The sequence below is a fragment of the Papio anubis genome, chromosome 8 (genome assembly GCF_008728515.1).
Source record: "Papio anubis isolate 15944 chromosome 8, Panubis1.0, whole genome shotgun sequence".
Lineage (NCBI taxonomy): Eukaryota > Metazoa > Chordata > Mammalia > Primates > Cercopithecidae > Papio > Papio anubis.
In genome coordinates, this window is record NC_044983.1 from 17,311,863 (window position 1) to 17,335,611 (window position 23,749).

The window sequence follows — 23,749 nt, forward strand, 5'->3', positions numbered from 1 at the left end:
TTTTTGCATTTCCATACTGAGTATCCCAATATGGTTTATTACACAGTCACAGAGTTTTTAGATGAATTGTGCCAGCAGAAACATCAACTGGGTCAGAAAAGGATGGAAACATTATAAACTAAAATGAGACCTTTGGGCCCGCAGACTTCTGCAGACCTCAGCCTCCCATGTAGCTAGGACTACATGCGCATGCCACCACATCTGGCCAATTTTTAAATTTTCTGTAGAGATGGGGTCTTGCTATGTTGCCCAGGCTGGTCTCAAACTCCTGGTCTCAAGCGATCCTCCTGCCTTCCAAAGTGCTTGGATTACAGACATGAACCACCACTCCTGGCTGACTGCCTTTTGGAATGGTGGCATCTATAGCAGCTATCCTATGCCATCCCCGCTATTGTAGGTTGCACGTGGAGAGCAGATAAATTGTCTCTTTAGCTGGCAAGTCTTTAGATTGAGAAGAAGTAGCCTCTGGAGCTCTGAACCACTATGCAAGAAGCTGAGGCTGTCCTGCTTGTGAGGAAGCAGAAACTAATCAGGAAGAGAGACCACACCAAGAGAGAGATGCCTCACCCATGCCTGCATGCGTCAGCACACCGCTGATCCCACGGCAGCCACCATCACACTGCAACCTCAAGAGCGAAGGTGAGGCAGAAATACTCCGCTGAGCCATTTCCAAATTCCTGGTCACAAAAACCAAGAGGAATACTGCATGATAGTCATGGCTTTGAAACACCATTTGGGGCTCGTTATGCAACAACAGATAATTGAGACTGATTTCGATTCTTACTCACGAAGTGAAAAAAAAATCCAATTTCCTGCTGAATGTAACTCAAAAAGAAACTCAGGAATAGCAGTTGAAAAACAGTTTAAGTTTTGGAAATGAATTCTAGAACTGAAGAGATGTTGTTTAGTTTAATACAAATCATTTGTAATTTCAAGTTACCTGGTTGCCTCTTTATATTCTAATTTGTAACAATGAGACACAGTGCCTGCATTTTTAGCCAACAATTACTTAACCGATATGAGAATTTCCATAAAATTAATCCAGGTTTTACAAAATCTAGTCGCTACAAGTGAAGATAATCAATAATAATAATAAAAAAAAAACCATACTACCAAAAGCAAACACACTCTGGGAATAAAAATGGAACTGTGATTGTCAGTTCTTCCTCAGTTGTTGTAGCTTGGCTCTAAATGGAAATGTCAAAGAAGTCATTGGATAGAAATTACTCTGTGAGTCAAAACAGTGCTCCTTTTAAGAACAACTGACCAATCAAATTTATCTAAAGAAAATTGGGACTTGAAAGACATTTGAAAACCGTAATTTTATCATTTGATATTGCCAAGGCCCAAAGCATCACCATTGGATACGATTTCCAATAAATAACACCAAACTCTCGCCTTGATTGAAGTAGTAACCAATAATAAAAATATTGAGTTATATACTTTTGATACAGAAGAGCTATCTAAGCTGATTGGTGAGTGTAGGTGTGGCATTGAATTACTGAGCCAATGAGGCATAACTGCTGCTGTAATTTGATTATTGAAAAATTAGTGTTTGACTTGCCTTTTAGATGGTAAATGTGGTTTTCTTCTGAAAGCTTAGGGAGTCTCAGCACATTTCATCATATTTAATGGCTGTTTCCCTTTCTCTTTAGTGGTTTTTATTTTTAATTTTCACAGGATATCAGGATGTGACCTGTTTTGTTTCAGTATTGCCTCAAAGACTGAGAAATAAGGGGTTCCAGGGACTGTCAAATTCCAAAGAGCACCTACACAAGGCATGTAAGAGCCAGAGGCAGCTTTTACAAAGTTTAACCTTCAGCCAGTTGGAGCCGCAAAAGGACTGAATGCAAAGAGGAAGAGAGCGAGGATTTCTCTGGGCCATGTGGGGATGTGCGGGGGCTTCCCCTCCCACCTTTGTCCCACGTGCGGGTGGGGGAGGGGAGCTTCACCCCACCACAGTGGGAAGGCAGCTGCAGTAGAGCTGAGGCAGGAGGTGGGATTTGACTCCAGAGGTAGGGCTCAGACACCGGACCAAATTGAGGACTAGCTAAAACAGAGAGGAAGCAGAAGTACCTTTCCATGGCACTCCTACCAGGATGCCATTTCAGTTTACCATTGCCATGGCAACTCCTGGAAGTTACGATCTCTTTCCATGGCAACAACCTGATGACCTGGAAGTTACCACCCTTTATGGAGAAATTTCTGCATAATCCACCCCTTAATTTACATATAATTGAAAGTGGGTATAAGTATGACTGCAGAACCACCTCTGAGGTGCTACTCTGGAGAAACTGCCCATGCAGCAGCCCTGCTTTGCAAGGAGCAGGACCTCTGCTGCTGCTGCTGCACACTGCCGCTTCAATAAACTTTGCTGCCTAACACCACTGGCTCACCCTTGAATTCTTTCCAGGGTGAAACCTCCCAAGTTCGGGGCACTCCTGCTCTGCATCAGAACCAGGTGGAGAGCTTGGCACAAGCATAAGGTGTGGGTCGCAACAGCGAGGCCAGGTGAGCCTGACATGGGACCTTGGTGTACAGCACCTTCCACCAGCGGCGGGCTCAGGAGCACATCCTTCCCTTGGGCCAAGGGGACAGCCCACAGCTGGACATCGTCATTTACAAATAAGGATGCTTTTCAAAGGCCTTCATCCAGGGCAAGCCTAACACCTCCCACAGAAAGGACTGGAGATAGACCTTTGTCAAAGGAACTCAGCGTTAAAAGAGGTTGAAACTGGCCATCCAGGAAAGTCAAGATCTACCTCATCTGGCAGGAATTCAGTTGGAGGTACCCAAAGGGGATTCCTTAAAAACTCATAAAAGCCTCCCTACCTCCCAGAAAAGGAGTGGGTTGTGGGGATCCACCACACTCAGAGAGTGCTCACACGGATGAGCTTGGGGCTGGGCCACCAGGAGCTGTGCTGTGCCTCATCTCCTCTTCCCAGAGCCAAAGTGATGAGCTGTCTAGGGTGGGGGGAGTCAGGGGTCTGCGCAGGGATCAAGCAGGAGAGCAAGACGGGAACAAAGAACAGACATGCATTCATCTAGATTTCTGATGTTTTGATACCAGGGGTCTTGCTGACTGCCTCTTCCAGGGTTAGCCAATTCCTAAAAATAGTAAATGAGGCTGGGTGTGGTGTCTCATGCCTGTCATCATAGCACTTTGGGAAGCTAAGGGGTTTGAGGCCAGCCTGGGCAACATGATGAAACCCCATCTCTACAAAAAATACAAAAATTAGCTGGGCATGGTGGCACAAGCCTATATTCCCAGCTACCCAAGAGACTGAGATAGGAGGATCGCTTCAGCCCAGGAGGTTGAGGCTGCAGTGAGCCATGATCTCTCCACTGCACTCCCACCTAGGTGACAGAGCCAGACTGTCTAACAATAACAACAAAAAGATAGTAAATGACTCATATGGGAACGTGCCTTTCATGTGCAAAGCAACCAATCCAAAGCCCTCAGCCCATCACCTCCTCTATCAGACTTTCACACTCCCAGCCACTAGCCCTTGCCCTAATCACGCCAGGGCCTGGGTCCAGAAAACTAGAGACAGCCTTCATCACCCCAGAGCCTTCAGAAATTGCTCAAACCAGCCAGCCTAAGCCTGCCCACCCTGCCTTGCCCATTTCCACAGAAACTAGAACAAAGGTGCTTGTCCACATTTTCCCTTTGCTCCCTCTGCCTTCGGACCAACCCTGGTGCTTCCTGGCATGGCCTGTCCTGACTCCTGCCTTTGGGGAACTGAGAGTAAACACTTCCTCTTGCCTGACAGTCATGTCTGCATCTGCACATCTTATCATACTCGAGTAAATCAAAATCCTGGTACCCTACTAACAGGAAGCCACCCCATTGTAGGCTTTCCAGATGAAGCAGGCTCAGGAGAATAAGAAGCTTTCCCCCCAACTCAGACCCAGCCCCCTTTTTTGGAGCCAGAGTCTTGCTCTGTCAGGCAGGCTGGAGTGCAGTGGCACCATCTTGGTGGAGCTACCCCTTTGAATGAGGCTTCAGATTTGACTGTCAGATGAGATAATCAACTACTGACATGAGACTGTCCTGGAAACTAATAGTTTTAGAAGACTTTTTGTTCTTGAAAAATAGGAGGGCCTGGAAAAGCTATAGGATCCATCTGAGTCTGCAAGTTTCTGGGAAGAAACAGTAAGTTTGAAGGATACAGTGGGTGGAAAGAATCCAGTTGTTTTCAGCTTGAATCATTTTGAGTTCAGCGTACTGAAGGCTCTGGTTACATAACAAAAACGCACAAATATATCACCATCAGGTTATGTGAGACAGGAAGTTCTTCTGACTGATAATGCAATATTTTAAGTGACGATATATTTCAGAACATTCCAGAGAAAAGCATTTTGAGAGACAGTTGTTTGTAGTGGCGTTTTAAAGTACAATCTCACGCTAGTAGTGAATTTATTAACCTTGGTTGTATGAAAAAATGTCTTCTCTTTTCTCTAGTTGTAGGTATAACTAGAATTGAAAATTTCTCTGAAAAATGCCTGAATTAGAGGCCTGACTACATATTGAAAGCCTTGAAACATCCTTCAACCTTCAATTCCCCTTTTGGCAATTGCTCTTAATGAAATAATTGAAAAGATGCAAAAAATATTTACTGTAAGGATGTTTATTGAAGTATTGTTTACAGTGCTATAAATTGGCATCATGCTCAATTTTCAATAACAGAATTTCAGATAAATAAATCATGGTGTATTCATCCCAAAGGAATGCTGTCCTGTTATGTAAAATGATGTTGTTGATCAGTGTTTTTCAAAATTTTTTAAATTATTATCTCACTAAAGAGCCTGGTTTAGTCTGTTCTCATGCTGCTAATAAAGACATACCCAAGACTGGGTAATTTATAAAGGAAAGAGGTTTAATTGACTCACAGTTCCACATGGCTGGGGATGCCTCATAATCATGGTGGAAGACGAATGAGGAGCAAAGTCACATCTTACATGGAGGCAAGAAAAGAGAGCTTGTGCAGGGCAACTCCCCTTTATAAAACCATCAGATCTTGTGAGACTTATCCACTATCAGGAGTCAGCACAGGAAAGACCCACTCCTGTGATTCAATTACCTCCTACCAGGCCCCTCCCATAACATGTGGGAATTATGGGAGCTACAATTCAAGATAAATTTGGGTAAGGACATAGCCAAACCATATCTGAGCCTTTTTAGACTCCTTTTTTCCTAATTGTCACCCACCAACCCCTTCATCCCCATGAAATTTTAAGACCACAAATATATATCTGTTATGTACTATGGCCCTTTGGAGGAGCCACAGATTATTGTAATATCTAACTTTTTTCACCCCAAAGAACACATTTTTGCCAACTTGGGGATGATATGAAACCTATTGAGAATGCATGTTGTTGATGAATATTGACATGGAAAAACATTCATGGTATTTTGGGAAGTAAAAAAAACTAGAACATAGAAAATAATCTATTTTCACTTATTTGTAAATAGGTATAGAAAAACTTATAGAAGTTTCTATAAAAACATATTAATACTGGTTATCTCTGGGTGGAAATTAGACCTAGTATATATTAATCTCCTGTTATATGTGGGTACTTTTCATGTCATTTAACACTTATAATCATGCTGTGAGAAACTGGAGACCTACTGGGAGACCACTGTGTGGTAGTGAGCACCGTGTTTGGCCTAAGTTGACATTTAGTAAATGGTAGCTATTTTTATTATTATCTTAGAGGCTATCTTTAAGAGTCAGAAAATGTTTTTAATTAATACAGCATAAATGAAATGGTATGATGACCCAAGGAGCCAGATTGCTCAGGTTCAAATCTTTGCCTTGTTGGCTAGGTGGCCTTGGAGAGTCACTTAATCTCTGGCATTCAGCTCCCTCACTCATTAAGTGACTATGATGACAGTAATTATAACTAGTCACAGGGTTGTTGTGAAAACTAAATACATTAGTCCTTGTAAATGCTTGGAATAGCATCTGGTATATAGCTAGCACTCAATAGATGTTAGTTTTTTATTCTTACTTAGTCTTTACAATGAGGGGAATATAATTATTTTAATTTTCCAGATGAGAAAATTGAAGCTCAGAGAAGTTGAATAATGGAATGATTGCTGAGGGTGAGGACATCAGAAAAGGATGAGACACCAGGTGTCCAGAAGTAAGGCGAAGGACCCAGGAGTTGGGTCATAAGAAGTGAAAAGGTACCAGAGATGAGTTTTTGCGTTTCCTTTCCATGTCTATTGTGAATATTGCCTACATGTATGAATAATACATATTTCACATATCCACATAAACATCTGCCATGTGCTCCCCATGGTCCCTCCTGGAGACCACAGAGGAACAATAGGATTGGGGAAAGTACATGACCTTGGGGTTGAATTCTGTCTCTGATGCTCCCTGGTTAAGCGGCCCTAAAGGATACATCCTTCCTCTGAGCCAATATTTCCTTACTTATCAAAAAGGAGATATAACATCCACCTCTTGAAGTTAGTAAAAATTAAATAAGAAAATAAAAACAGCCACCATGTAAAGAATTCCAGGCATGCAAAAGGTACCATGCAAGCTATTTTACATGAATAACACAATAGACCCTCAAAAAATACTATTTTCCATTTCTAGCATCCTTCCTTGTCCTAGTTGAATGAATCATGTTGCATGATAATGAATAATTCTTGCCTAATGCTAATCAAGGAGATTATTTATTTGCTGTGCACCCAATAGGTCCCTGCTGAGTTGCCTCCAGGTGCCGGTACTTGGCCAGGCTTGGGGAGGGTAAGAGGAAAAACACCTCATCCCAGCTTTGGAGAGTATTTGGTCTAGTGAAGGAAACAGTCACATAAGTCGCTAGAGCATAATGTGATGCAACATGCCCTGTAATAGTCATATGATATATTTAAGTGGCTTTAATAACATTTGATTTCAGCTACAAACTCTCCCGAATAAGCCTGTCCTCATTCTGCCTTCCACTGACAAAGGATACTGTATTAGTCCATTTTCACATTGCTATAAAGATACTACTAGAGACTGGGTAATTTATAAAGAAAAGAGGTTTAAGTGACTCACAGTTCTGCATAGCTGAGGAGACCTCAGGAAACTTACAATCATGGTGGAAGGGAAGCAGGCATGTCTTACGTAGTGGCAGCCAAGACAGTATGTGAAGGAGGAACTGTTAAACACTTATAAAATCATCAGATCTCGTGAGAACTCCCTATCACAAGAACAGCATGGAGGAAACCATACCCGTGATCCAATCACCTCCCACCAGGTTGACACATGGAGATTATGGGGATTACAATTTGAGATGAGATTTGGGTGGGGACACAGAGCCAACCATATCAGATACTGTCTCTGGGATTTGCAACTATTGCTAGGGATCATTAGCACTTGCTTGTCTCACTTTCTAGGAAGCTCTTGTTCCAATAAATTGCAGTTGTTCTCTTTCCTCCAACCTCTCTGTCACAGAGATAGAAAACAGTGTCGTATTTCTCCTGCAAGTGATTGCCTTTCCCTTCTTCACAACCTTTCTCAAGGGCTAGAAACTCTAGAAACTGTAAATTAGGTTAAACAAACCCAGAACACAGCATTTCCAAGGCTGAGAAAGTGGACCAATAAATCTCTTTAGATTTACAATACATATATGCCCCCAGGGTGACTAAAAAGAAGGAAAACTTGCAGCTAAAATTTAGTTAGGTAAAAAGAAAACATGCTATGACCAAAGGCTTTAAACAATGGAGAGGGTTATCTTTCTTACAGAAATTCCCTGGAATGATGAAGAAAGAGTTGCTTCCAATAAATGAAGAAATGCACAACATAACTTTGTCAGTATCTCCTTTCTCCAACTTAATGGGGAGGCATAAACTGATAACACTCAGTTCATACAAGTTTTTATTGAGCATCTACTCTGCCAGGGTCTGGCAACTGAAATACATCAGTGAAACAAAATCTTCAAAACCCCTGCCCTTGTTGGGCTTACATTTCTAGTTGGAGGAAGCAGACATAAACATAATAATAGGTAAAGCATATCTTAAAATGTAGTAATTGCTACTGAAAAAATATGCAGCTAGTTAGGAAATAGGGCTAGCTAGGGCATGGGGAATAGGGAAACTGTAATTTTAAATGGAGTAGTCAGAGTAGGTTTTACTGAGGTGCTATGTAAGCAAAGTCCTGAATTAGGTGACAGACAAAGTTTTGTTAGCAGCTGAGGTAATGAGTTCCAGACAGAGAGAACCGCCTTATGAAAGCTCTAAGGTTGGAATGTCCCCAGTGAGTTTGACAGGTCATCCATGTTCTTGAAGATGGATGCAGAGGGAGACAGATATGGTTTCAGTTTATCATTTATCATTGTGGATTCCAGCTTATCCTGCTTTCTTCAACTTCAGGTCCAGTCCTCCCTCTCAATTACCTGTCCAGGTGACCTACAACAACTTCAGGTCCACCACCAGATGCCAAGCCAATAGCTTCTCATAAACTTCTCGAGCACCCCCGACACCTAGATAGGTTCTAATCCTTGCAATAATTCCCTCACTTCCTATCACTCATAGTGGTTCTGCTCTTCTGATTGAACCCTAAGCAATACAACATCCAAGTGAGATGTCAGGTAGGTAGCTAGATAAAAGAGTCTTAAGTTCAAGGGAAAGTTTCCAGCTGGATGTATAAATTTGAGAGTTATCAACATATAACTGGTATTTAAGGACATGAGGCTGGATTATGTCACCCAAAGAGAGAGCATATAAGCAGAAGAAGAAGAGGTATAAGAACCAGGCCCTGGGGCACCTGTAGTAAAGAAGTCAGGGAGGAAACAGCCAAGGAGACTGAGAAAGAACAGCCAATGAGATAGAAGGAAAACTGGAAGAGTACAGAAAATGTAAAGGGAAAAAAGTGTATCAAGGAGGATGCAGTGATCACTTGGGTCAAATGCTGCCAACTGTTGAGTAAGACTGAGAATTGATCACCGTGTTTGGTAATACCAAGGTTATTACTGATATTTTCAAGAATGGTGTGCTGAAGTGGTATGAATAAAAGTTTGATTGCAGTAGACTTCAAGAGGACATAGGATAAGGATTGGAGAAGATAATTCTTTTGAGAAATTTGTAAAGAAAATCAGAGAACTGCTGAGGAAAAAATGAGGTCAATTAAGAATTGATTTTTTAAAACAAGAGAAATAAAGCCTGTTTTCTCATGGGAAGGATTCAGTAAAGAAGGAGAATAGTGGTGAAATTGGAGAGGAGGAGGATAATTTCTGCGGAAATACCTTTAAACGGTGGTAGGTAATAGGATCTACTTCACATGGACGGGTGTTAGCCTTAGAAAGAAGCATGGGGACCTCACGGAGCAAGGAGTGTGGGTTCACATGCTTACCGGTTAGATGAGTAGAAGGATTGCAGAAGGTCTCTGCTATTGGCCTCAGTTTTCCAGCAATACAGAAAACAAAGCCATCAACTGAGAGACAGCTTAGGGTAAAAAAATGAAGGTTTTAAGAGAAAAGGCAGGAAACAGTTCTGTAGGAGAGTAGGAGAATATGTGAACTAGGGAAATACAGTATAATGACCGGTAGTATTAAAGGCCTGCTTGAGGATGGTGGTCGTGAATTTAAAGTGAGACCATGTAATGTGAGTATGTGTGAGCCAGGCTCAGCTGCACAAATGCAGGAGCAGAGTACAGTGATGGGAGTGTTTAGCCAGACTTATGATTTTCATAAATAAGATGAATAAAGAGAAGAATATACAAGTGAAGAAGAGGCTTTATGCAAATGAGTGATTGTAACAACTAGCCATAGAATTTTAATTGGGTAAGTTGGTGGGGAAGACGAGATGGGAATAAATAAAGAAGAGAATAGGTGACAAAATCAATGGAATGGAGGTCTCACTGGTGGGGTCTTCACTTTGGAATGAAGGTGCTAGAAGGAATGAACTAGAAACACAGGAGGTGGAGGTTGCAGAATGGGATGTGTGAGATACATGGAGATCTGGATTTGTTGGTAACAATATGGAAGTGAATGGCTGAGACAGGGCTGAGGACAAGACCAGTAACTAAAGGTACTGACAAACCAGGACATTGCAAGAATCACCTATGCATATATTGGCATCAACAAGAAGTAATGTAGGAAAAGTATTCAAAAGAGTGATAGTGATTCAGGAGCTAAAAGTGATCCAAAAATAGGGGAGCTTGACTGTTCTGATAACCTCCTATTCACTCCACTGATGAAAGAGGGCTCTCCTGCCTTAAATAGTGTGAGGTGACTGAACACCAGATACCCAGCACTGGACAGATGGAATTGGTAGCACTTTATCCGTCACATATACTCACAGCGCCGGACACCGCATGCCTTCCAGAACAGGGCCACGCAGGGGTCGCACTCAGGAATTGAGTGAACCAGCAGAGACTGTAGGAGATAGGCTTTGTAGTAACAGAAGGATGAGGTACCCCTTCATTCTCATGGGAGGACATAACTGGTTTATTTGAATCACTTCACAGGCTAGCAGGCAAATGAAACTTGTAAGGTTGAACAGGTGGAGTGCAGCTGTCTGGCTGGTAAGGGAACTAGGTGGATGGAGAACCTTTCCCACTGGGGGAGGGGTATATCTGGTCAAAGTAAGTTCATTCATGGTCAGGCCTTTGGGGCCCTGTGAGACTCAGAGACGTCAAGGCAGCACTTGAAATTTTACACCTTACAATATACTTGACAGAGGTTGATGACTTCAGCAACAAGAGGTAGTGGGTGACACAGTCTGATGGCATGGGATTTAAAGCAGTCTGATGGCATGGACTTCAAAAGTGGGAGATCTTAGCGTAAGGGAGAAAGTGTGCAAAGAGTAATGAGGGCACAGAGGACACCTTCCCCACCTACAACATGAGACAGGTGCAGGAGAAGCAGAGCCCTCAAAGGTGATGCAGACTTGAGTTAAGCAGTGAAAGGAGCATTCAGAAAAACAGTGTGAGGATATGGAGAAGTCAGCTGATGATGAATTGTGAGTTCCAAGGGCACACAGTAGAAGGATTTTAGGAGTTGGGAGGAGTGAAAGATGAGGGGAAAGAGAGATATGCAAAACTATATGGTGAGCAGTTACAGGAGGTAACTGGTGACCCAGGGGTCTGGGGCTTCTCGTGAAGACAGACACAAACAAGGATGAAAGATCCAGTGAGGTTGGACATGAAGGTTTCAAGGTGGATACTGGATACTGGTGGCAAAGCTGACTACTTAATGGATAGGGAGAAAGAGGCAGAGTCTGGTCGGCTCTGTCCCTTTTTATTAAATTTTGAATTAATACCTGGGTTTCACTCTCTATGTGTGTGAAATGAGGGAGTCGGAATAGAAGATTTCATAGATACCTTTTAGCCCATAATACAAGATTTTAGGTCGGGTGTGGTGGCTCACACCTATGATCTCAGCATTTTGGGAGGCTGAGGCAGGTGGATCACCTGAGGTCAGGAGTTCGAGACCAGCCTGGCCAACATGGTAAAACCTAATCTCTACTAAAAATACAAAAATTAGCTGGGCGTGATGGCACTTGCTTGTAATCCCAGCTACTTGGGAGGCTGAGGCATAAGAATCGTTTGAACCCAGGAAGCGGAGGTTGCAGGTTGCAGTGAGCCAAGATTGTGCCACTGCACTCCAGCCTGGGGGATAGAGTGCGGTGTCTCCAAAAAAAAAGACTTTAGGCAGAGTTTGTACAGCCACGGTATCAGAATGACTTGCCCAATCTGGTGCAGCAGCACCGTTAGGCCAACATAGCTATGCTTAGCCCCCCCAGTATGTACTGTACACACTTTCTGTAAGCAAAGCCAAGTCAGAGTCATTTGAGGCCATTCCTTCCTTTCAACTTGCCTCATTTTGCTTCTGACTCTTTTAGTACCAACTTTACTTCTGGCTTCCAACTTCTCTCCTTGCCTTGATTGCTGGGTTTTCTGCACACATCTCTCTTCCCTACTAGGATTGTAAAGGTCCAGGGTTCTGATTCTCCACTTGAGTCTTCATCTCATCCCTGTTGGATCCAACCAGAGTCACCCCAGAAAACCTCAGTTCCTCCACAGCCAAGACACTCCCTACCCCAGCCTGGGCAAGACTAACCCAGTTACCACATTCTGAAATCTCCCTGGCTGACCTGTATTTGTTTACTAAGGGAGGGAAGTCTCCCTCTCTCCAAACACAGACGCCCTTTACCAAGCACAAGCAGAAAGGTTCTGTTCATGAATATCCTGAGATACAGGGTGTAAGCCCTGGAACAGAAGCAGCCCTAGTTTCAAAGACAGTCTTAGTTCAAAGACTTTTCTTTCCTTCTCTTGAGCCAATGCTTTTCCTTTAACAGCCTGCTGATGCAAGAAGTGGTTCCTCCGCTAGCGAGTCTGCATCATATTGCAGGAAGTTCACAGGCTTTCTCAGACCCATCCAAAGAGGGATCTTTTAAAATCCCATAGACATCTTACAGTTTCTCTGATTTGGCCAGAATTTCTTCATGGGGATTTCATGTTCTCCTTTTTGGAGAGAAGATGAGCACCCAGAAGAGGGTGGAAAGGCTCCATTCCTTTCCCCATCTCAGGAAAATGAAATTCCAAGGACAGAGATCAGGGGAAAATCACATCTTGATCCTTGGCAAAATCGAAACTATTAGGCTTAGCATATCCTGTTTTGAGTAAGGAAAAAAAATAAAATTCTCTATTCTCTACACCCCACCTCCCCCTCACCCCCCCAAAAAATATCCCATTCTCATGACTGAAGGAGTTATTCTGAGACGCTTATCTCTTCATATCTACAAAAGTACATCAAATATTCCCCAGACAGTCCTATGACCTCGTCACCTCCACCCTTGCCAGCCCACATTCATTTTTAAAATCTCACTCCTAGCTTATATCCTGCCCATTAACAGAACTGTGATTATGGAATTAGGCTGAAACCATGCCTACATTCCACACAATCTCTAACACACTGATATTTGGTCATTGTTATTAATGACACTAACTGTAACGTTCATTCTCCTTAAGAATGTATAGCATGACACGAGGTTGCATGCTTTCTAATCTTTTTTTTCCAATTATTTATAAACTTTCACATTCTGTGTGGTCATCATTTGCCTTCAAAGGGAACACTGACATTTTCTGTTAGCAACTGCTCTGCATGGAATTGGTTATCTAATATGTCTGGTCAACAAATCTCTCTTTCACATTTAATAAACTGCAATGATTTCACATTCAGGTAGTTCCCTATTTACTTGAGGGCAAAGGGCTCTACCAAAGCTAAGTTAGTAGATTTGATTACAAAAACAAAGGAGATTTTTTTATAAGTGGAAAGTAAAAGGTCTTTTTTCCTAACTCTGTCTTTCGAAGTTTCAATGTCCAGCCTTTCTTTGGAAACACATGGCATCTTAATGTTTTTACTGGTCACAATTTTCTTTGAAATCCATTTGTCATCAACTCAATGCTTTTGCCATGATTCCATCTCTGTAACCATGAGATATTAAATGAAGGGCAAAAATCAAAGTTTCTATTCCATTTTATTAAAACAGAACTAGATCTGAATCAAGATAAACTTGAGTTTTCTATTTTAAAAAAATCATCCCTCAATGTATGTTCATGAAAACTGTGTATTCAGCCAGCCAATATTTCAGAATATATTGAAAGAAAGCATAATTCATAGGTCATTAACCTGCCTAAGTCCTCAAATACTGTGCCACTGGTCACTTGATTTTATGCTAGAGTAGGTTTAGATGGTGAAACAAAAAAATGTTTTCCTGATTCTCCTGCCTCCAAAGGAAAACATGCCGCAAAGCCGCCTAGCAAAATACCCCAAATTACCTCTGCTATTATGCAAGAATTTCCTTTGCACAGTTATGGATATAACAAAGACAGAATTTTGAAGGACCCAAACACTTTTTCCTAAAATATATTCTTGCTAGTATTCCGCTTCAGATGAAAGTTTAAATCCTAAGCAGTGACTTACCAGGCTTGCATCTGTCAGCTCCTTGAAGAGGTTCTGCTTTGGTTTTGAGGGGTTATGTCTGAAACTTAAAATATAAAATACTTTCAGTTAAGCTGTCCGGCATGATTGACTTTGTTTATTCCAGTCATTCCATTCCAGTGAAAATTTCAATCCCTTCTCTCTGTAAAATCTTCAAGTTATTTTCTTCCTCATCCTCCTTCTCTCCTAGACTCCAGGCCATGGATGAAAAAACACACGATCTTGGCTCACTTGTTAAGGAAAAAGTGTAAAACGTACATGTAATCAAGCAAACAAGGAATTGACAGTTGCAAAATGATTTAAAATTTTTCAAATAGACATAGCTAACCCTATGAGCTCTCTGCTTATATATATTTGGCAAGAGAATAAGCTTTTTCAGTGCAGGAATGATATAAGTACAGGAAGGGACATTTCTGCAAGTCAAACAGAGAGAGAGAAGAGGAGAAGATTCGAAAAGGTGCCAGAGGGTAATTGGACTCTGGCTCTGACAGTTGATCCAAAGCACGCCACAGGAAGTGCACTGGTTAGCTAAAGTTAGAAAAACAGTGGCCTCCGATGGAGCCCCCGATGTCACATCAATTACTTATGGTACAGAAACTTGCAGTTTATTTTGACAGTCATTCAAGTTAAAACACGAGATGAGAAGGTTGCAAGAGAAAAGCCATTCTGGGCCTAATTATTTCATTTCTATAAACAAGGTCAAAAGGTCTCATTTTATTGTTATCCTCTGTCCTTGCTTCCCAGCACCGTTTATTTTTCGTCTCCAATTTTAAAGATGCAAACATATTTTAACAAGGTTCATCTTTAACAATTCTGTATCAAAATGGAAATTTTTGTTTTCTGGCTTCTTCTACGTTGATATAAGCAAACAATCTTACAGTATTTATTTTCATAATCAGTATTGAACAAACATCTTACAACTAGGAAAAATCCTCCTGTTCTGTAGGGAGCAGTTTTGCCCACTGGGCACATACAATATAGGCTAGAATTAGAGACACCGGGTAATGAGAAGCTCAAGTTCTTCCTCTAAGTACTATGTTCATTTATTTTCTTTTACGCCGTTTTTACAAGTATGAGTACAGCCAAGGAAATTAGCACATGTGGGTATACCCAAAGACTAATGACAAGCTGATCCTCAAGAAAACCAGACAGAAAGACTGAACCCTTGATACAGGATTTTTCTCGGCCCCTTTGTCAGACTTGCAGCAGGGGGAGCGTCATCTACTTGGCCTAACGTGCTCAGCCCCTGGCGGGAGGGAGCATGTGAGTGAGTGAGTGCAGGGCCCAGTTGGCTGCTTTGAGTGCTGACACAGGAGCAAACTCCATGCAGGGCCCACGGCCAGACTAGGCGTGTCACCCTGAGGGGAACGCAGTGGCTCCCAGGCAGGGGTGTCCCGTGACTCCAAAGCGCCAGAGGAGGTTTTAGTTTGCTAATTAGCTCTTTTAGTTCTGCCATCCGAAGCCCAACAGACTGCGGTGTGTTAGCAAGCTTAGTCGGCCCCTTGACTCGTTCTGGCCCATGGCTCTGGGACTGTCTTGGCCCTGCCACTGCTTCTGTTGTGTGGGGTGGCTGCCCTCTACCAGCGAGGGCAAAGGGCAAGTGTTACAGCCCTTCTGGGTACCCATGCTTGGTGGGTCCCGAGTTCTTGTCCAGTGTCCAAGAAGAATGAGGTCACACTAACTATTGAAGGGTGATGAGGGCAGAAAATTTTATTGAGTGACAGATCAGCTCTCAGCAGAGAGGGGAACTGGAGAGGGGACAGTAAGGTCACGTTGTCTTTGCCAAAGTCAGGTCATCTCTTCTTGATGTGGCTGAATCTGGGGCTAGGGGCGTGCATGCTGATTGGTTTGTGAGCATGAAAAAAAAAGGTTAAAACAAAAGCACCAGTAAAAGGTGGGCACAGTGTAAAAACAATTAGGGAAGGGTAGGTATATGTAAAATAGTTGAAGGGCGGGGCTCAGTCAAAGGAAAGTATGCCAAACGGAAGACAGGTTCTCAATCCAGTCCGTGGATTGGGCTTGTAGCTTGGCCTTAAGGCTTTAAATTATTTTTGACTTGAAGGTGGGGTTTCACTGGGGACCTGACCACTCCTGTCTGCCTAGGATTTCTCTGCTTTCTGCCTCTATCACCCTGATTCTTTCCAGATTTGGTATTTATTGGGTTTGCAGAGACCTCTAGCGTGCTTCATCTAGTGATAAGGTGGGGTAACACCCCGAACAGACGGTGATGGTGAACTTGGGCAAGGTCAATGCAAATTGAACGGAGGAAAAAGAAAACATCTGGGGGGAGTTTCTTGAACTTTGAGTAGCATATATTTGGTGGAATAACAACAATAACACACAGGTAAAAGCAGAATAAAATCAAAGATAATTAAAGTGGAAGGTTCCATTTGCCAGAAACTACCTGTTAAAGATAGTTCCCATGGTTTTCATTTTAAGTAATAGTACAAAATCATGTGAAAAATACATTTAGCAAGAAACTGAGTCAAAGGCAGTTTTACTATTCCATATTTCCTCAAATGAGTAGGCCTGTTGTGTTATATTATCTGCTGTCTAAGCACAAAAACAAATGACCATGAATCAATATCAAGATATTAAGATAATTATTCTATTGACTTTTTAATTATTATTTCCTCAAGCGCACATTTGTGGTCTCATTTCCTAGCTATATTTTATGTAGTTTTATAGAAATTCATGAAAATTCTCAAAACATGGATGTTTCATAATGTCACTGGATGGTGGATCTTCATTTATGCCTCAATACACATTCATCGAAAACATTTTGCAGTCCTAATGGAAAACCAAGAGGAATCCTAGCAAAGGTCTCCTTGAAGTTAGCAAACCTAATTGAAATATTTTGTACAATAAAACATTGTTTTCATTTGTGACATAAATTCATTCTTATCTACTTCCTGAGTTGATTTTGTATTTATCGGAGCTATAAACAGCTCCCAAAAGTCAGCCTACTTCACTGACAAGGACTCTGATTTCCGTTCAGTTAAGGCAGCTATCTCTGCTTTGTTATTGCAGTATTTTTTCCTCTTCTCTCTTTTCTGCTCTCTCTCTTCGATGAAGGTCACCTCTCTCTCTTAGCCATGTCTCAGAATCTATTCCACTTCTCTGATATTTTCTAAGTCAGATAGAGAAGGACGCTACGTCTCTATTCATTGTGATATTTTATTTTGCAACAGTTATAAGGGACACATCTAAAGATTTTAAGTAGTAGTAGATAATCTCATGTCTTTTTCTTTTTTCCTAATTTTTTTCATGATAAAGACTTATTGTACAAAATTCGGAAATTCCAGAAATGTACAAAGTATGAAAATGGTAATACAGATCACATTACCATCAGCCAGATAATCTCTCTCAACCAGTTCTTTTTTTCCTATTCATATATTTATTTTTAGTAATATTTGGATAGCATTGCGTCCTGTTCCACCTACGACTATATTATAAGCATTTATGTCTCCATATTCTTAAATGTGATTTTATTTTCTACATAATACTTATAATTTTTTTCATTCTTCCCCCATTATAGAGCATTTAGATATTTTCCAGTTACTCATTATTTTAAATAATGTTGAGAGCATCTTTCTTGTCATTTTCAAGTTATCCTTCTTCATTAAGAGAAACTGATTATTCCAATAATTCTATACACATAATTTCAGTGACCTAGGGGGAATGAGGGGCCCAGAGAGACTCCATGACTTGCCTGAGGCCATATAACTACTTATTGGAAGTGTGGAATTCTTTGATATTTTCAGTTTCTTTGTCTATCATGATCAAACCCTTGGCTTTTTGTCTTTTTTAAAACCAGTTTCATTCCATTTTATAACAACTCCTGCCACTGCATTCCCATCCTTTCCTTGCAGCCCCACCCAAAAGCCACCTGCCTGGTCCTTAGGGCTTCCCTCTTCCCATTTGCCCTGCATACCACTATCAGGTGATTCAGATTATCCTCCTTATATCACTATCAGGTTCAAAAATTTCATTGACTGCTTAGTGAAACCCTGCATGAAATATAAACAACTTGCCTTACTCCCAAAGCTCCACTTTTCCCTTCAGTCTTTCCTCATCCACTCCCACTTGGCTGCTGTTCCCTATCCTTCTTCTTATATTTCTTTCTTTTCTTTCTTTTTTTTTTTTTTTTTTTGGAGACAAAGTCTCGCTCTGTTGCCCAGGCTGGAGTGTAGTGGCACAGTCTTGGCTCACTGCAACCTCCACCTCCCGGGTTCAAGCGATCCTCCTGCTTCAGCCTCCCAAGGAGCTGGGATTACAGGTGCATGCCACCATTCCCAGCTAATTTTTGTATTTTTAGTAGAGACGGGGTTTCACCATGTTGGCCATGCTGGTCTCGAACTCCTGACCTTAAGAGATCTGCCCACTTTGGCCTCCCAAAGTGCTGGAGTTACAGGTATGAGCCACTACACCCAGCCTTCTCCTTAGATTTCTTAACCAATCAGAATACTCCTTTGTTCCTCCTCATCTCTTTAACTTCACGCAGTCCTCTAAGGCCCAGTGTGAGTCTCATATATTCCATGAAATAGAATGAACTTCCCACTGTGTCTGAAATTGTTCGACTTGAGTTCTAGTCTGTAATGAACCACTTTCACTGGAAAATGTGGGGGCAAATAATTAACTCTGCTGAGCCTATTTCTGCATACGAAAAATAAGAATAATTACAGTAATACCTGTCCTATCAACCTCCCAAGATCCTAGGAAGGATTGGATATGCGTTACAAAGTTTTGGTGAGCTACTAACTGGTATACAAATGAGGGACAATATTCTCCACCGTGTCCACTCATAGCTGTCACTTTAAGCCATTTCAGTATCCAAGTCTGTACAACATGTAACACAGCACTGAGTTATGTTCCATCCCATCACATTCTCTCATTGTCTTATGGATGTTAGTCATTTTTCCTCAGCTTGGTTGTGAAGTCTCTCAATGTAAAATACAGTATCTAATACTACCTCCCTAACCCGGGCATTGCTGTAATGACTACTAGTCTAATCTAGATAAGTCCTAGCTGGTAAGGTCTGGACGGGGTCACAATGGGATTTAGATATAAGTGGATAAGTTCGTGAGGCATCAGTGTTCCAGAATTTTTCTGAAGTAGAAAAGTGTTACACTTCAGTAGTCCAAGAAGACTGGGATTAAGGTTAGCATACACCTTGTGAAGTCTATGTACTCTCAGTTTAGATTGTGTTTCTTCAGTAGTCCAAGAAGACTGGGATTAAGGTTAGCACATACCTTGTGAAGTCTATGTACTCTCAATTTAGATTGGGTTTCTTGGATATATTCACTGAATTTTTATAGCAACCCATATTAGGCATGCTTACTGTTGGAAAGCAGAAGCAAGAATATCCTTCAGACATCTAACCCAGCCTTTGGTTACCCCAATCAGAAGGGTCAGACTACCCAATCTTGACACGTTGCTAAACATGGTCTCCTGATGATCTGCTTATAGATTATTCATTTAATCTGAAATTTACTTCTCAGCTTTAATTATCTAGTTTCTAGAGTCCTAAAGAATATTTTTTCCTAACAGGCCTACTCTGAAAAGAGTTCTATGGTAAAGATTAGGACTAATGACAAGAGACAGGGATAAGGCTAGAGTTAGGGTTAGCAATACCTTTAGGTTCAGAGTTAAGGTTATGATTAGGTTTATGGTTAGTGTTGGGTTAGGGTGCAGTTTAAGATGATGGTGAGATTTAGGTTGAGGCTTAGGGTTAGCATTTATGCTAGGGTTAATGTTTGTGTTAACTCTACCCTCAAGGATACTAGTTAGGGTTAGTGTTAACGTTAGGGTTAAGTTAGATTCCAGGACACAAAGGGCACTTTTATAAAAGATATTCTTGCAAATTTTACTTTGTATGGTAAAAGAACACATCGTCCACATTTTTACCTATTTCCTTGGAACTAGCAAAAATACCATTGTAGTAGAATGCCTATTTTACAGTATTCCACAATTAGAAACAACTATACAGTTTTCCAGAATTGATCAGAGTATTTTTTAAATCTCTAATACAGAAAAGGCAAGCAACACCTTTAATGTCAACGTTAACTCCCAAGAGGTCAATTTGTCAATGGTATTCAATTTATACCACCTTCTTCCCCTGACATTCCCGGTCACCAACATAAAAGCTGATACCATTAAAGTAAAATGCTGTGATCTGAAAAGCACTAATATTTTACCTGAAAAACATTTATCTATCTATATCTATCTATCATCTATACACTTTTGGAGCATCAGTCACTTGTCAAGCACATAAACCAAAACACAATCTGTTTAATAAGGTTTCCAAATCATTAGATGTCACTCAAATAGGTATTTTCAGCCAGACCTCACTCTCCAACAACTTGAATGTCTATTGATTGAACGATGTCCTCACATAGCACCTGAACTTCACTAGGTCCAAACATGGTCTCCACAGCCCTCACCCAACACACCTGCTTCTCCTTCTTTTCTTCTATTTGATTTAATAGCAGCACCATTTACCAAGCGCTCCAAACCAGAAACTTTTCATCAACTCATTTTCCTCACCTCCCCTGTCCCATCCTGTTGTGAAAATTACCTCAAACCTTCTTTCTGCCCCTCTCTTCGGTTCTATTATTTCTTGCCTAAACCATTTGCAACAGCCTCTTAAATAACCTTCAAATAACTCTCCTACCTCCAGCCTCTTCATTGTCCAATCTGTCCTCCCCACACTGTCACCAAAATGTGCCATGTTTGCTATACCACCCACCAGTTGAAAATCTATGCTAGGTTCTGTTCTAGAGTCTCTTTCATGAAAACCTTCTCACTCCTCTGTTGGCCTGGAATTTTCCACTTCCTTCTTTGCACCCTCCCATACCTTGTACATCTATGGTTGTGCTTACCATAGTTTATTACACGTGTTTCCCTTGAGTAGATGATAAAATTCTCAAAATTAAGATGATCTCATTCACTCCTGTACAACCAGTTCACAGAACAGTGCCTGGCATATGGTAGGTGCTCACAACATTTTGCTGAAAAAAAAAAAATAGCTTACAAGACCAAGTAATGCTCACAGATCCTCTTTATATAATAGTGTGTCCGGTCCCAAAATAAAACTTATGCTGTGTAAGGCTTCTTTAAAAAGCACACCCTGCATCTTAACAGGAAGTTAGAGATTAATAAACAGCTGACGGAACAAACTAAACAGCATCCAGTGAATCACCAGGGGACCGTTCAACTGCTAACTAAATTCAGGGAGAGCAACAATGGGCCCAAACCATCATTCCCCATTGATGGGAAGATTTTGAAAAGATGCCTGAAAGCCCTGGGTATCAGGGCGATGCCTATTTTCCTACACTGTAGTGGAAACTCAGGAAGAGAGAAAGGCCATAGCAAAAATGATTTTGGAGGGCTATGTGAATACAGACACCAGATAAATACCAAATTTGTGGCCACAGAATGTCTACCACACCCTGCTTTATCCGTTGTGTAACATACAGCCTTGCAAGAGGTATATACTCAGTTTTTAAGTTACTCTTCATGAGACTATATGGTGAATACATAGACGAGACATGGATTTACCCTGGATTTTCTTCTGCCTTTGCCACCTCTGCAACACCAAGACCAACCCCTTATCTTCCTCCTCCTCCTCACCCTACTCAACATGAAGACGAAGAGAACGAAGGCCTTTGTGATGATCCACTTCCACTTAATAAACAGTAAACATATTTTCTCTTCTAATGATTTTCTTAATAGTTTTTCTCTAGCTTACATTACTGTAAGAATAGAGTATTGTATACTTATAGAATATTGTATACTTATATACAATACTCTATTCTTATAATACAAAACGTGTGTTGTTTATGTTTTCATAAGGCTTTCAGTCAACAGTAGGCTATTAGTAGTTAGATTTTCAGGGAGTCAAAAGTTATACTCGGGGTTTCCACTTCGAGGAGGGTGGGAGGATGTGGGGGTAGGAGGGGCTGCCTCTAACCTCCTGGGCATTCAAGGGCCAACTCTGTATGGTTTTCTGTAACTACTAGCTGTCCGCACTGTGTGGAACTAAGACGAGGTTGAGGAAGCTGGTTTCACAATTTTAAAATCCAAGAGCTCAGCTGCCGTCTTCATTACAGAGCTGAGGGCCCAAAAGGCGCAGCCTTGGGCTCAGGCTGACCAGAGCAGATGCCTCCCACCTGAAGCACTTCTCGCAAACATAATGTTAAAACCCAGCACCTTGGAAGGTTAGATCTGATTGAGAACTCCCATTGGCAGCTCTCTCCTGGAAAGGTGTATGTGTCCAGAGGTAACAGGAGAGGTGGACCGGCCCGTGACAATATACAAACCCATCACGGCCAGACCATATATAAAAATAGAACTCTGACCCGTGACCCCTGCAGCAGCTGACCCAGAGCGTCAAGACTTATCAATAACCACAAACTTCCCTAAGGTTTGCCCTTCCCCTTCCCCCTTCCAACTCACGACCAACCCAAGAAAGCCAAATACGTTTACCAACCTAATCACATGGGATACCTGCCACCAGGTCCCAGACATCAGCAGCCTACAGTCGGGGCACACCGTGAAGCCTTCCTTTTTCCACGATGAAGCGTCCCCACTCCGCGGCCTGCCTCTGAGTCTTGCCATAGCAAGCTCTGAATAAACAGCCTCCCACTACGGTGGCCCTGGTGGATTTCCACCTGGGTGTCTCTGGAGCACACCGGGAACTTGCCTACTGTGATGGAAGGCGGCCTCGCCCTTGGTGGGGTTGGGTAGGTGGGAACTGGAATTGAAAGGGGGCACCTTCCAGTTCGGTGGGAGGAGTTGGGTGCAAGTAGAAAGCCCAGGGTGCCGCCTCAGGCCAGGAGGTGGAGGTAGCTGGAGAAAGGAGGAAGGAAGCAAAGAAATCCTCCCTGCAGCGCTCCCCTGCGCCGGCCGCGGAAACAAGGGATGTGCGCGGCTGGTGGGTCCTCCCCCGGCCCGGCCGCTGAGATGGCGGTGACTGTGGAGGCAGCCAGGCCGTGCCCGCCTGGAGAGCGCCGTGGCCCTGGCCGCGGCTGTCCCCAGGAGCCGAACTGCGGGAGGGCGCTGTGCGGAGCCGGTGGTGGCCTGCTCGACGGAGTTGGCCGCCGTCACCCTACTGGTCCTGTGCTACGTGCCCAAGGACTGCCCGGGAGCCAGACCTGCCAGCTGGTGCAGGACACCAAGGTCAAGACTGCAGCAGGAAGAAATAGTGCTGCGGCCTGGAGAAGCGCATCAGCCAGGACTAGAGGACATCTGCGAGCTGCCTGGCGGCCAAGGAGAGGAAGTCAGCTGGTGAACCTCGTGGTGGCGATGTGGCGCAGATCCCCCACGGTACCATGCTGCCTGCTACCACAGCATTTTCAGGGAGGATCAGAGAAGAGGAGGAAGGCGCTGACCCCAGATCCCAGCCTGCCGTCGGCATCCTAGGCAAGGGAGGGCTCTGGTTGTAACTCACAAGCAGGCCTCATCGTGTCTCTGCTGATTTTTTTGTTGAAACTAAGAACAGAAGGAGTTAAAACAAAACAAAAACAGGTTCTCACGGGACCAGCGTGGACACAACAGCCCGAGAGGGTGAAAGCAAAATGCGGCCGATTCAAACATACACCAAAAAAATATAATAATTCTACAAGACAAACTTATAAAATTATCCATAATGATTGGCAAGTGTGATTGGCTCATGGCTATTATCCTCACTTTGTCTCCTTAATGACAAATTTGGCAATACAGACTTTTGGGACTTGGTGCAACCAATGAACTTTAGATTGCATTACACTTTATACAGAATGTATTATTCAGTTTTTCGTTATCA

At 42.3% G+C, this 23,749-nt stretch overlaps 1 protein-coding gene across 1 annotated transcript in view; it reads right to left on the reverse strand.

Moving 5' to 3' along the window:
* The window catches only part of PSD3 (pleckstrin and Sec7 domain containing 3), a 704,060-nt gene extending 683,070 nt beyond the window's left edge, over window positions 1-20,990 (reverse strand). The window contains exons 1-2 of the mRNA XM_017961820.3: window positions 20,826-20,990; window positions 13,927-13,990 (exon numbers count right to left, since the gene is read on the reverse strand). The gene's annotated coding sequence lies outside the window, so the exon portion shown is untranslated. The remainder of the gene's footprint in view (window positions 1-13,926; window positions 13,991-20,825) is intronic.
* Window positions 20,991-23,749: the final 2,759 nt, after the last annotated feature.